Below are 15233 nucleotides of genomic sequence, written 5' to 3' on the forward strand. Positions count from 1 at the left end.
AGACCTTTCTGAGACAAATAAGAAATCCTCCTGAGCTTCCTTCTGAGTTTCAGGCACTGTAAGTTTTCCCAGATCTGTCGGCTGCTACACTGTCTAAGAGGCGGGAATATGCCCACGTCTGCAGAGCCTTGAGGGAGGTCTCCGTGAAATATCGGTGGGGTTTCAATCCTGTGAGGCTCTTCATCACTCATGACGGAAGTACAGTCGTCTGTTCCTCTCCTAAGCAAGCGGAGGAGAAGCTCACGAGCTGGAAGATCCTTTTTTCACCGAGACAAGCTGACACGGGTCAGAAGGTGGCTTCGGGGTGGTCTGTAGCCTGACTGCACTGCATGGTAAGAGTCTGGATAACTGGACTCTCCTGCTACGCTTCCTAGTGGGCCTTGGTTCGTGAACTTTTCACTTCCACCCCCCTCGTAGATCCTTGATCTGCGGATCGTCCGAACTGTTCTGGATGTTTATACGAGTGGCTCTCGTATATTTGACTATGTTTTGGTTTCTTATCTTTTTCTTTTTTACTTTTCCTTTCTTTTTTTGCCTGTTCTTTTTATTTTCTTTTTGGCATCCTTTCGGGTCAATACTCTGGCCCGTCTGTAAGTATATCTGCTACCATTTTTTCTTCCAGGTTTTTTCCTCCCAAATACCCAGGCATCTATGTGCTACAATGGACTCTCAGTGTATTTGTAGATGTGTTGGTTCTAACATGCTATATGTGACTATATTAAGTGTGCAGTACCATTCTGCCGGCAGCACTGTGAACTTCTCATATCAGTATTATGAGTATACAAATCTTATCCTTGAATGTTAGGGGCCTAAATTCCCCTGAAAAACGCTCTATGATGTGGAGGGAGGTGGGGAGGTCACGGGCGGATGTTGTTTGCCTTCAAGAAACACATCTATTGGAAGCCGATAATTTCAGGCTTCGACACCCTCACTTCCCCCACATGATTTTGCTAATGGTCAGACCAAAAAGGCTGGTGTGTGCATTATGGTGAAACGTACAATAGCATTTCAATTTTTATCACAATATGCTGACTCCGTAGGTAGATGCTTGACAGTCACTTGCCTGCTAAATCGAGAGGTGCACACGTTGACAAATGTATATGCTCCCAATGAAGGCCAACACAAATTTTTGAGAACTACCTTTACTGATATCTCTTTAAAAGCGAAGGGTAGCAATATCATATGTGGTGATTTCAATCTCCCCATGAATGCAGACCTTGACTGCTCTTCAGGAAGGAAGAGAACTAGGAGGGGTTTGAACCTCCTATCCCATGAATTTCACCTGCATGATTTTTGGAGATACTCACATGCATCGGAAAGGGATTATACTTTTTATTCTCCTAGGCACTCCACATACTCCCGTATCGACTATTTCTTAATAGATAGTGCGACCCTAAGCAGGTGTCTAAATGCCACTATTGGCCTAATCGCCTGGTCTGACCACGCTCCTGTCTGTCTGACCCTTGCCCACCAGGCTGACCCTGCGTTCAGGTGGCGTCTTCATGACTCATTGCTGCTGAGGGGGGAGGTGGTTGATAGGGTTTCCTCAGAGCTGGAGGGCTAGTTTCAAATAAACGATAATGGGGAGGTCTCTGATGAGACCCTTTGGTCTGCTCACAAAGTGGTGGTTAGGGGGGTTCTCCTACAACAAGCTTCATATTTAAAGAAGAAAAGAGAAGCCAGTAGAGAGGCTCTGCTCTCCCGTTTACATTATTTAGATGCTATTAATAAGGCTGCACATACGCCCTCCGTCTCTGAGGAGATCTCCCAAATTAGATTTAAATTAAGGGAAAATTTCCTATACAAATATGCATACAATATGAGGAAACTTAAAACTAACTTATATGCTACCGGGGACAGGGCGGGAGCGCTTCTAGCTCGCAGAGTTCGTAAACGGGAGGTCATGTCACGAATTGACCACATATTGGATGAGCAAGGTAGAGCCCTTAGGAACCCACGGGACATAGTGCAAGCCTTTGCTCAATATTACACTGCCCTCTATAATTTAAAAGATGTTGCCTCCACCCCTCAACCTGACCAAGCATCTATTGATGCATACTTAGATTCTGTTAATTTGCCATGTATTACCATTGACCAATTAAATTATTTAAACGCCCCCTTCGCGGCTGCAGAAATTCAGCAGGCGATTCAACAGACTAAACTTCATAAAGCCCCTGGCCCGGATGGCTTAACGAATGATTATTATAGGACCTTTTCTCGGCAATTAACACCATATCTACAGCATCTGTTCACACACTGGAGAGACGCTGGTACTGTGATGGCCCCTAATTTAGAGGCCACTATTTCCACTATACCAAAACCGGGGAAATCACTCACACATCCCGGAGATTTCAGACCCATTGCTTTGTTAAATTGAGATGTCAAACTGTTTACTAAAATCATATCATCTAGGCTGAAACTAATTATACCGACTATAGTGTCACCAGATCAGGTGGGCTTTGTTGCAGGACGGGAGACGAAGGATGGCATACGATGTATGTTGAATTTGATTAAAATATCTGAGCTGTCTGGCCAACCCAGTGCATTCCTGTCACTTGATGCTGAAAAAGCTTTTGACAGGGTGCACTGGGGATATTTAAGAGCAGTCCTGAAGAAATTTGGACTGTCGGGCCCTATATTATCCGCAATCTGTGCCATGTACTCGACCCCCTGCGCCAGGGTTTTGACGTCTGGCTTCTTGTCCGGCCCGTTCCAGATCACGAACGGTACGAGACAGGGGTGCCCGCTCTCGCCTGTTATTTTTGCGCTGTGCATGGAGTCGCTTGCCGAGCGCATTAGAATGTCGGCGGGCATTTCTGGGATTAGGGTTGGACAGGTGGAGCACAAAGTCGGTGCATACGCCGATGATGTCATTCTATCCTGTGTAAATTTAGAATCTTCGTTTTCTGCGATTATTTATGAACTTGGGGAATTTAGCAAGGTCTCATACTATAAAATGAACCCCACAAAATCCCTGCTGTTTCCGGTGGCGGTTCCTTGTGCGGCAAAGACAAGGCTGGAGGCCATTTTTCCGTTTAAGTGGATGAGAGAGGGTATTCCATATTTGGGCATTACACTGACGGGTTCTGAGCAGATTGTGGATAGGAACTTTACTAATTTGGAAATACAGCTTAAGAAACAATTGGAGCAGCTTCATGCTGTCCAGATCTGCAAGGATTAATGCCTTTAAGATGATTGTCCTACCTAAAATATTGTACCTACTCCGGTGCATACCAATGATAATCCCTAAAAAAAGAATTCTAAGATTACAAACTATGGCATATAGTTATATTTGGTCATATAAAAAGTCTAGGATCTCCAGGGCCCTAATGTATTTCCCGTATAAAAAAGAGGGACTGAGGGTACCAAACTTGTTAAAGTATCATAAAGCCGCTATAATGACGGGACTGAGAGACTGGTGACAAGCGGACAGAGACCATAAATGGCTTCAAATAGAAAATTATTATGCTACCACCAAGTCTACCTGATATATTTTGGAGGCTGAAGCTATTAAAACTACTAAATATTCCCCACTTTTGCCAACTATGAAAGCTGCGCTACATCATTGGAGGACAGTGGTCCCATCTCTTATTAAACTATCACACTACTCCATATCGTTAAAGGCCCTTGAGATGCATATTCCATACCTTAATCTTCAGTCATGGGATGCTGCCGGAATTGTGAGTCTGGGAGACCCAGTGGGGAGTGGTGGGTTAATCCCGTTTGACCAACTGGCTGCTGTGTTTCCGGTCACCCGGAGGTGTTTTTACCAATACCTACAAATACGTCATATGTTGCATAATTCACCGGACTCGGTTTTTTTCAATTCACAACTAAATAACACAGTTAACGGTTATTTTCTGCTGCCTGATTCTGGCCCGAGAGGTATCTCATTATTATATAGAGCCCTGAATGACCCGCCGGATAATACAAAACTGCCCTATATGATCAGGTGGGAGCGGGATCTGGGTTTTCTCTCCGAACCTGTTGACTGGGAGGAAGGATTGTGTGAAGTTGTACGGGTCTCTTCATGTGTGAACCATCTGGAGCAGTTGAAAAAGACGCACCTGAGATGGTACCAGTTCCCGGTCCGAACGGCATATTTTGGAGCTGGTGGGTCTGGTGAATGCTGGAGAGGATGTGGGATGAGGGGTACTCTTGAGCATACTTGGTGGTCCTGTCCGGTGCTCCAGCCTTGGTGGAGGGGTGTTGATTTATTGATCTCACAAGTCTTGGGTATCCAGATGATTCTGACCCCAAGCCAGGCCATTTTACACATTGGCCTGAACAAAATTCCTCATATTCTTAGAGGTACGCTGTCACATATTTTGATAGCTAGAGTGTTGACAGCGGCTAGATGGAAAGATCCCACCCCCCCAGAGGTTGCAGGACTAATTGATAGAATTAACACTCACTGCCAGCTTGAACTAGCACTAGCTCACTCGATGTCCGCCATAATAAAAAGACAGAATATTTGGCACCCCTGGATACATAGTAGACACTCCGCGGTTGCCCCGCTCCAGCCTGCTTAGCCGTATATAATGAAGATGCCGGATATTAGATATTGGATGTTGTTTGTTTTCTTTCCTTTTTGGAATATATTACTGTACTGCAGAACACTGAGACTGTAAAATATCAGTATTTCTATAATAAAAAAATATATAGATTAATTCTCACATACAGAGTCTAGCTAACAGGCTCTGCTTACTTTAGAGAAGTGACTGAGTTATTCTGAGTTCCTTGCCTCGTACAGCTGTTTCTTACTTGTCAAAGCGTAAAGGTTACTTGTCAAAGCTGTCAAAATGTGACTATTTAGAAATAATGAATGGTTCTAAAGATCTCAGGCTTTAGGCTTAAATATCTCAGACTAAGGTAATGCATAAATAACTGTATGCATATTGTTAAAATAACTAGGGTTCACTTAATATGGAAGAAGTTATGAACATAGAGGCAAGCCACCATATGTGGTTGTAGTTTATAGGTCAGAATAGTATATAAAGCCGACCTAACTCTTGTTCAGGAGATCTCATATCCCTTGAGACTCTCGAACACCCGGATCACAGCTGCTCAAGACTATATGTAAGAACAATGCTTGTTTCCCTCTCCAAATAATTATTGCATGTCATGAACTTACTTTTCTTCATTTTTGTAATCACTTTTTGAATGAACAATTAAAACAAGATTTATTTTATCCTCAATTCAACATTGCTTTTACTTTTTAATTCTCAACCGTGCACTTACTTGAAAGTAAGTAAGGAAGATATATATATTTTTCTTCATTTTGGCGAGCCTTAGCCAGCCTGATCTTTTGTGCTAATTTTGGTTGGCATTCCTTCCTCGATTGTACAAGGGGGGAGCACGAGAACTCTGCTAAAAACACCTGTTGTACAAGCCTCCTCAGGAAATCCACTATTTCACTGCACAAGGATCAGACTGAACCTGGAGACGGCGGGTGAGGATCGTACAGAGCTGCATACGTCCCATCCAGACGGAGATCTGAGGATTGCATAAGGACACAGAGGACCATCCATTGACGGGAAAGACGCTCCATAGGTGAGAAAAAAAAAATGAATTTTATACATGATTATGCTAAGAAAAGTAACATAAATTTCAAGTTTGTTCCTAATCATACAGATGCCCAATTATGGTCTAGTTTGTAAAATCAATGTGAGGCAGAAAATGTTAAAATTGACAAAAGGTTTTTCTCAGTAAGAAAATTACAAAGGAAACTTCAGAATGTTATGCAGCTTGTCCATGTGTATAATAGCTTAGTCTTTGAGAAAACTGAACCTAACACCTATAAAACATGCATTGTCACACAAGACATTAATCACACTGACACACCATGTGATACACAAGAGTCTGACGGGGATTACTTTGATTGTCCGAATTGCCCGATTTTGTCAGAGCATATTGAACAATTGGAAGATCAAATAGATACTCGGACAGAGTTATTGTCTAAATTACGACAAGACATAAAAAGGGTTTCTGCTAACACAAGATCAACAGGTAAACAGGAGGAGAGTGTTGCTGCCTCATCATTTGTACCAAACATGCAGGATCCAGATGCTTCAGTAGAGGAATTAGAGGCAGTAGAATTACAACGGAAAAAATTACATGACAGAGCAGCACGCATTAATCTGAAAATACACGATCAGTTAATGAAAATTGTAAAAGACATTCCAAATTACAACGATAAGATGGATGCCTTTTATAATGCTGACATTTTTGAATCAAACACAGACAAATACAATCTGAATGATGAGCAAAAGAATAAAATATTCAAAGTTTGGTTACCTTCACATATGGGAAAAAGATTACAGACCACACCCAGATTAAATGATGAGAATGAAATGGCACATAGTACAAAAGAAGACAGACTTAGACAATTAGTATTGTTTACAACTGGAGAAGACATGCCTACAGTTGATATTTTAGGGAGTTTACAAACAAATATTTCTGAAGATCCGTTCTCTTTTTTGGTAAAATTTGAACAGGCCTACCGAATGGTAATGGAGCTCGGGCCTCACGAAGAGCCAGCATCCATGATCAAATTTTTTGTAAAGAAGTTCAAGTACTTAGATCCTGCCTCAGTGCAATTGGCTAACACTCAGCCATCATTGCAAGAAGCAACAGTTTTTATTGACAAAATAAGGAGATCCATGAAACAAAACCAGGTCAAGGCTAAAATAGCGGTAGTTCATGAGAAAGAAGACAGTCAACTGAAACCTAGAGCCACAGTATTCTCCAAGAGCAGGGATTACATTGAGCATAGAGGTAAAAATACTACACAAAGGAACAATATCCATTGTTATTTTTGTGGTATACCTGGACATTTGAAGTGGCAGTGCAGGAAATTTTTGAGAGCAGAATCAGAGATAGGTACACAAGGAACAGGTAAGCTTGGAAGGGAAAACGGACTCATGCCAAAATCATACACCACACCTTCCGCACCTGCATTACAATCATCTGCACCTGCTCATACTGCCAACAGACAAACACAGTCACCATATGCACCATTAATCAGACAGATCAGAGAAATGACAGTGAAGGAAACAGAGTCAAGGAATAGAATTCCAAGGTCTTTTCAAAAGGACACAGGTCTTCTCCCATCTCCTTCATCTTTCTGACAATCACAGACTATTCCTGAACCACATCCACTGGAATTTGTGACTCGAGTTACATTGGATGATTGTGGAAGACCATTTATCAAAGTAAGTTTAGCAGGCCAGAATGCTGTATTTCTCATTGACACAGGAGCTCAGTTAAGTGTTACAAACCTTGATTTGAAGCTAAACCCAGATTCACCAGTTTGTACAATTGTCGGTTTCAGTGGAAAAGGTGGAACTAAAGCAACCTTAGTTCCCAATGTGATATTGGAAATACCTAGTTCTTTCAAAACAGAAATTGACATCTGGTATTGTCGTGATTCTGAAAATATACTTGGCACAGATTTTATGCAGGGTTGAAATTGAACACCAAAAAGGTCAAATTGATGCAGACTGAGGTCAGATTTTTAGGGGTGCTGTTGAGTCCAGGAAAAAGGCAGCCGCTGCAGGAAAGAATTGAGGCAATTGCTTCCCTACCAATTCCGACATCACACAAGGCATTGAGACATTTTTTAGGTCTTATGAATTATTCAAGGGATTTCATTGAGAATTTTGCAGATAAGGCCAGACCTTTATATGATCTTTTGAAAGGTGAAAACAGTGATTACTTTGGTCCTTGGGGTGATGAACAGCAAACCTCATTTGAACAATTGAAAATGAATTTACAAAATGCACCTGCTTTGTCCACAGTAGATCCTTCGGTTCCATTTGCTTTGCAAGTGCACACATCAGAGACATCTGTATCTGCTGTGTTGCTGCAATTACAGGGAGAAGAGTGGAGAATTTTGGGCTATTTTTCAAAGCTTCTCTCACCTGTTGAAAAAGGTTTTGAGACCTGTGCAAGACACTTGGTAGGTGTGTACTTTGCAGTCAAAGCAACCAAACATTGTCGGGTTCAACAAAATCATTTTGCAAACTCCTCATTCTACACTAAAACTTCTCTTTGAGAATAATATCCCAGGTGTGTCACATCAGAGATTTGCTCATTGGTTACTGTCATTGTCTCCCAAACAAATTGAGGTAGATTACAAGGCCAAATATGTTCTTCCTCAGCTGATGCAATATGAAGGACAAACTCATGATTGTTTACAGTCTTTTCAGGATCCAAGTCCATCACTTTTCAGATGGAAGGCAGAGGTAACAGACGAACCAATTTTTGTAGATGGTTCCAGATTCTATTCAGATGGGCACTATTATTCAGGATATGCCATTTTTTATCCCAAAAGAGGACAGGTTGTGAAGCACAAATTACCGAGTCATTTTTCAGCTCAAAGAGCAGAGATAGAAGCAGTAAAAATGGTACTACAGCTGAATGAAGCAGATGATCAGTGTCCCATTACAATCTACAGTGATAGCTCTTATGTTGTAAGATCACTGACAGATTACTTGTCAGTTTGGGAAAAAAGAGGCTATGTAGACTCCTCTAATAAGACTCTTGTTCACAGTGACACACTGAAGACAATTTTCAGGATAGCATCAAAAAACCCTAATGGTTTTGCTATTGTCAAGGTTCCGGCCCATAAAAAATCTGATGATGAATTACCGTATTTTCCGCTTTGTAAGACGCACTTTTTTTCCCCAAAATTTGGGGGGAAAACAGGGGTGCGTCTTACAAAGCGGACATGCCTTACCTAGGCTGTGATCGGGGGCGTCCGGCGGTTGCTGGCCGCTGCTGCGGGTGTGTCCGGTGCCGCGTTGTGTGCCCGTCGATGCCCGGGGCTCTGCCAACATTGTGCGACAGGCCAGAGCCCCGGCATTTCCTCAGTTCCCTGTGTGCCGGCGCATGCGCAGATGGGATCTCGGGACCCAGTTCTCGAGAGATGAGATTTGAAATCTCATCTCTCGAGAGGTGGGTCCCGAGATCCCATCTGCGCACGCGCCGGCGGCCATTTTCCCTGGGTTCCCTGTGTGCGCGCGGTGGTGCCTGCAAAAAAATGGCCGCCGCGCGTGCGCAGATGGGATCTCGGGACCCAGCTCTCGAGAGATGAGATTTCAGATCTCATCTCTCGAGAACTGGTCCCGAGATCCCATCTGCGCACGCGCCGGCGGCCATTTTTTTTTTACCGGCACTTCAGCGCACATATACAGGGAACCGAGGAAATGCTGGGGCTCTGGTCTGTCGAACAATGTCGGCAGAGCCCCGGGCATCGATTGGCACACAACGCCGCACCGGAGCACCCGCAGCACCGGCCTCCAACCGCCGGACAAGTGGAGAAACCTGACACCAGCACAAGACTCTGCAGCAGCAACAGCACACATCGGAGCCCCCCCTCATCCCTGAATGCGGCCTGCAGCATCACTCCACGCCTGCCTCCTCCAGCAGCGAGCCTGGGACCCCTCTACACCGCAGCCACCAACCCCGGTAAGCAATAAGATGCAAGGATTATAAGAGGTACCACCATTTTATTAAAAAATATTTTTTTCTTATTTTTCTCCTCAAAAATTGTGGTGCGTCTTATAATCCGGAGCGTCTTATAAAGCGAAAAATACGGTATCTGTTGGAAATGCAACCGCAGATATGCTAGCCAAAGAGGCAGCCCTGACAGGAGAAGAGGTGTTTGAACCTGAACCTCTCGAGGTTTCAGCAGTTCAAAGAACAGACACGCATAACCCTTCTTTTGCGGAAGAACAAGGAAAAGACTCATCTCTTGTTGCTTCCCGGGTTGATCCAAAACCTCCCTTTGTTTGTGAAAACGGGGTTTTGTGTCATGACTTAAACGGGGAGTTGCGTCCTGTTGTCCCAAGACATCTACAGGTTGAGTTCACAAAATACAATCATGAAAGTTTGGGTCATTTGGGCCAACAAAAATTGTTAGGCATTCTCAGAGAGAAATTTTACTGGGAAAAGATGGAAGAGACAGTGCAAAGTGTTGTTCAATCATGTCTCATTTGTGCCCAAATTAATCCAAGACCAAAAGGACAGAAACCGCCACTACTCCGAATCGCACCTGCAGATGGTCCATGGTCTACGTTACAAATCGACTACATTGGACCGTTACCATCAGGTAAAAATGGTCTCAGGTATGCATTGGTTGTAGTAGATGTTTTTTCTAAGTGGGTTGAAATTTTACCTGTCAGGAAAGATGATGCTTTGTCTACAGCTAGAGCATTAGTTAATCATGTCTTTTGTACTTGGGGGATCCCAAGAATGATCACTTCTGATCGAGGAAGTCACTTTACAGGAAAAATCATGCAAGCCGTTTGTGCTATTCTAGGGGTATGACAGCAGTTTCATGTACCCTACCATCCACAGTCTGCTGGTATTGTGGAAAGGATGAATAGAACAATAAAATCAAGAATTGCCAAGATGTTATTGGACAAAGGCAATACTTGGGTTGATGCAGTACCTTTTGTACTGTTGAGTGTAAGAGGAACAACCTCTGCCACAACTCAGTTTACTCCTTTTGAACTGATGACAGGAAGAAAAATGCCATTGATTTTTCCTCATGAACCATTTTTGTCTACACCACAAAAAGATGCTGTTGCAAGGTCCAAATGGTTGCAATTGTTGCAGGAAAATTTGAAAACGATTCTTCCACATGCTGCATCAAGAATGCAGAGAATGGAGCCACCATATGTATCCAAATTCAAGAAAGGGGCTCTAGTGATGATTAAAACTTTCAGGAAGAATGGACCATGGGAAAGTAATTGGGAAGGTCCCTTTGAAATTATCGAAACCATGGGACAAGTGATGATTCTTGTGCAACGAGCATCTAAGGTGGTTAAAAATACCCGCAGACAACAAAAATTGTGGGTACATGTTGATCAATGCAAACTGTATATTGCAAAATAATGATACTGCATTTCTTTTAGGAAGAAATGGATTCCAAGATGAACTGGAATACGAAACTCCATGTCCTTGATGGAAGGGATTCAACATCAATCCTTCAGGAGAAAAAGAAATTTCCCAGGAAAAGCTACTATCTGATGGGAATCACATTTCTGCTGTTTTGTACTGTTTCAACTGTGATCTACGCTGAAGATATTTCACACCATGGAACAAATACTAGTGAAGTGAAGGAACTTTTCAAAGGAACTTTACATCCAAGGAAACCAAGAGGAACGAATCTACAAAACTTAATAGATGAGGACATACCGGACGATTCAGTAGATATTACTGGAAACATTTGCATGGGTTTTGGTGCAAAATGCTGTATTGAGCTACACTTCATACATGACACTAACATAATATTACATGCAGCCACAGGACCTAAGACGAAGTTCACACAGTTACAAGGAGATTATATACACAATAATAAGACAGGCACATGGGAATGCAGTCCTACAGATGTGTTATTCTGGAATATAGAGATAAGAGGTGAAGAGAAAGCTGTGTGGTCAGGAGATATTACAAATGAGATGATCGCAAAAGGGAATGTTGAAACATCCAAGACAGATGCTTGGTTAAGGACACAACTATTTGGGAAAGTTTTAGATCCTGCATTTCTTTCTATTACAGAAGGAGACGAGGATTGGGTAAAAACATGGAACTTTCAGATAACCAGAGAACCAGTACAAGTACAGGTATCTGTAGTTTTTACAGTTTCAAATACTATAGCTCCAGAAGTAAGGGTTACACCACAAGCAGTATATAGTCAAGAAAATATGTCTCCTTTATTACTAAAATGCAGCACGAGGTTAGAGCTACCTTCAGAATCTCTGTTAATATGGACCAAAGATAAATCATTTTTGGGAAGTTTTTCAAATGGTCCAACAAATGTTATACACAGAGGTCAATCCGGTAATGTGAGATGGTTAAATAAGGATTTTATTTTTTCTGTAGATAATCCATCTCCTAAGGATTCTGGACTTTACCAATGTTGCATTTTAACGAAATATAACTACAAACAATGTAGAGATGTAAAGGTAAATATATGGTCAGCAGTAGATAATGTATGCACACAGACAAGATTTCAACCATCTACTCCTTTTCAGATCAATCAGTTCCAAACTAAACCTCTATTACGAGATGGAGTATTTCTGACTATGATATGGAATTTTAATATGTTCAACTGGAAGATTTCTACAAAATATCCCCAGTGTCAACCACATCTCACTAACATGGAGATGGGAATAGAACAATGGTTTGGGAAAAGAACTTCAACACAGGCTAGACGTAAGAGGGGAGTGTTAGAAGGTATTTTGGGGGGATTAGGAACAGTAGGAAGTTTAATTAACACTATGGACATTCATACACTTAAATCAGATCTGGAAAATATTGGGTATATTGGAGGAAAAGGGGGTAAAGATTCAGAAAAGCTTGAATCAAGTCCTTGAAAAGATGGTTTTGAACACTGCTGCTGTATTGGGATCTTCTGTATCACATCTACAAGATGCTACTTTAGCTTTAATGGAAAGTGAACAGGAATCTCAAGTGGCCAAAACATGTCTAGAAATTCAGATTGAATATTCCACCAATCTGAAAATGATTGCACAAGCCTTACAAAGTGGAATTACACCTCTAGGACTAATGAGAGATTTGCCTATAGAATATAACTTTGCATTAAACCATACAGATTTGTGGGTAAATAAGTGGTTAGGATGTGAACAGAACATTTGTGTAGGAACATCACTGATTCCAGTGTCAGGAAGAGAAGAAACCCTGGTTCCTATAGGTGTTCTGGGAATTCCTGTCAGCCCTACACAATTGTTATATTATCAATTACAGTACACAGATTTTGCATTTGATGGTACAAACATTGAACAATTAGACATTTCGTCATGCTTAAATTTTGTTTCCAAGGTAATGTGTCTACCTGGACAGGATAAAGTCATTTATCATTCATGTTTCCATAATCATACTTCTTGTCATGCCAGAGTTGAGAATGTCCACACGATACATGACTTGGTGACACCAGTAAGCGCTAACAAAACTTGTTTCCAAGTCATGTCAGGAAAAGAAGCAGTTTCTGCATTCTTCTCATCTTGTGTACATGTCGAAAATCTGACAATGGGTTTATATTGTATTGAGGGAAATGTTAAAACTCTCACAAAGAAGGAAGGAAATATTAATATTACGTCAATAAGCTCAAGACGTCTGAAAATCCTTCCGATCCAGTTCAATTTGTCACAAGTCAATAAATTCCCTTGGGATTTGTGGACAAATGAAATAAAGAAAGACAAGGGTTTATTAAATCTGCTGACAAAACAATTAAAAGAAGCTGAAATTGTATTTAGACATGAACAAGGTAATCTAAATGATATTGAACATGAATGGACGAGTATGTCAGAGTCATCTTGGTGGAGAAATTTAGGAAAATCTGTAACTAGGTCACAGTCTTCAGCGAAAATGGCAGCAGGAAATGTATTGTCTAATCCGATCGTTATTTTATTTATCATAGTTTTGCTGTGTATAATATATCAAATAGTTATTATGTGTAAAATTAGGAGAATTTATAAGAATATAAAGATAGAAATGAAAAAGGAAGATGATATTTTAAGAGAGATGTTAAAACGAAAAAATATAACTCTCTGATCTAATTTTTGTTTTACAATAGGTTTGAAAATTCAGATGACATTCAGGGCAGATGTTGATACAAGGTTTTCAGAATAAAGAATGAATGTGATACGAATGGTGAGAGAATGAGTTAGGATTGATTATGATATGTCTCAAATCATAATCAGGGGGGACTTTAAAATATCAGTATTTCTATAATAAAAAAATATATAGATTAATTCTCACATACAGAGTCTAGCTAACAGGCTCTGCTTACTTTAGAGAAGTGACTGAGTTATTCTGAGTGCCTTGCCTCGTACAGCTGTTTCTTACTTGTCAAAGCGTAAAGGTTACTTGTCAAAGCTGTCAAAATGTGACTATTTAGAAATAATGAATGGTTCTAAAGATCTCAGGCTTTAGGCTTAAATATCTCAGACTAAGGTAATGCATAAATAACTGTATGCATATTGTTAAAATAACTAGGGTTCACTTAATATGGAAGAAGTTATGAACATAGAGGCAAGCCACCATATCTGGTTGTAGTTTATAGGTCAAAATAGTATATAAAGCCGACCTAACTCTTGTTCAGGAGATCTCATATCCCTTGAGACTCTCGAACACCCGGATCACAGCTGCTCAAGACTATATGTAAGAACAATGCTCGTTTCCCTCTCCAAATAATTATTGCATGTCATGAACTTACTTTTCTTCATTTTTGTAATCACTTTTTGAATGAACAATTAAAACAAGATTTATTTTATCCTCAATTCAACATTGCTTTTACTTTTTAATTCTCAACCGTGCACTTACTTGAAAGTAAGTAAGGAAGATATATATATTTTTCTTCAGAGACTTATTATGTGTACTTGCTGTTACACATAGTTCTATCGATGCCACTAATGCCTGTTCTATGGTTGTCATCGTTTTGACTTGTTTTCTTGTTCAACCTCAATAAAAATAATTGAGAAAAAAAATAAAAAAATAAATAAACCGCACCGTAACCCATGTCATACTTCACAGGCTCACACATGGTCCATAACATTTCATTTCATAGTACATGGCTTGAATACGCGGTCACTAAACATGCTGGACCTCTTTGTCCTGTTACCATGGGCGACCGCACGCCGTACACTTCATTAATGTCCATAGAATATCACAGGCACCAACAGTTATATCCCCATGTCCGGGGTTACCTCACAGGAGCTCCGGGTCCAGATGCCGACTCTTTGTCAGTCCTCTCTTTCCCAGGGAAGCTGCCGAATTGGGATCACCGTCCCGGACAACGCCTTGCTCACCAGACCACCTGACAGTCCAGATCCACAGACGGACGGGAGCTTCCCCAATGCAGTGCCGTCACTGACTCTGCCAACACACGTGGCCTGTTTGTGTGCTATTCAGGACGTCCGTCCCCACTTTGGAACCGTTCAACACACAGGCCTCACTGGATGCTATTCAGGGATTCATCCCTCCTCCCAGTGTCTCCCAACACACCAGCCACCAGGTCCAGGGCCTCAGCGGGTGCTATTCAGGATGTCCGTCCCCTCCTGAGACCGTCCAACACTCACGCCTCACCAGGTCCAAGGTCGCAGCATGTGCTCCCGGGATCCGATCCTTCTCCCAGAATCTCCCAACACTGACCCTCCAGGACCTTGCACCCTGAACCATTCAGGTACACACTCTCTCCCATG

The 15233-nt window shown here is 41.6% G+C and overlaps 1 protein-coding gene across 5 annotated transcripts in view; it reads right to left on the reverse strand.

The window, feature by feature from the left end:
* LOC141055897 (uncharacterized) overlaps positions 1-15233 on the reverse strand; it is a 60585-nt gene that overhangs the window by 25538 nt on the left and 19814 nt on the right. The window lies entirely within an intron of this gene.

Source organism: Dendrobates tinctorius, unplaced genomic scaffold, assembly GCF_039654945.1.
Source record: "Dendrobates tinctorius isolate UK_male_01 unplaced genomic scaffold, ASM3965494v1 ptg000192l, whole genome shotgun sequence".
Lineage (NCBI taxonomy): Eukaryota > Metazoa > Chordata > Amphibia > Anura > Dendrobatidae > Dendrobates > Dendrobates tinctorius.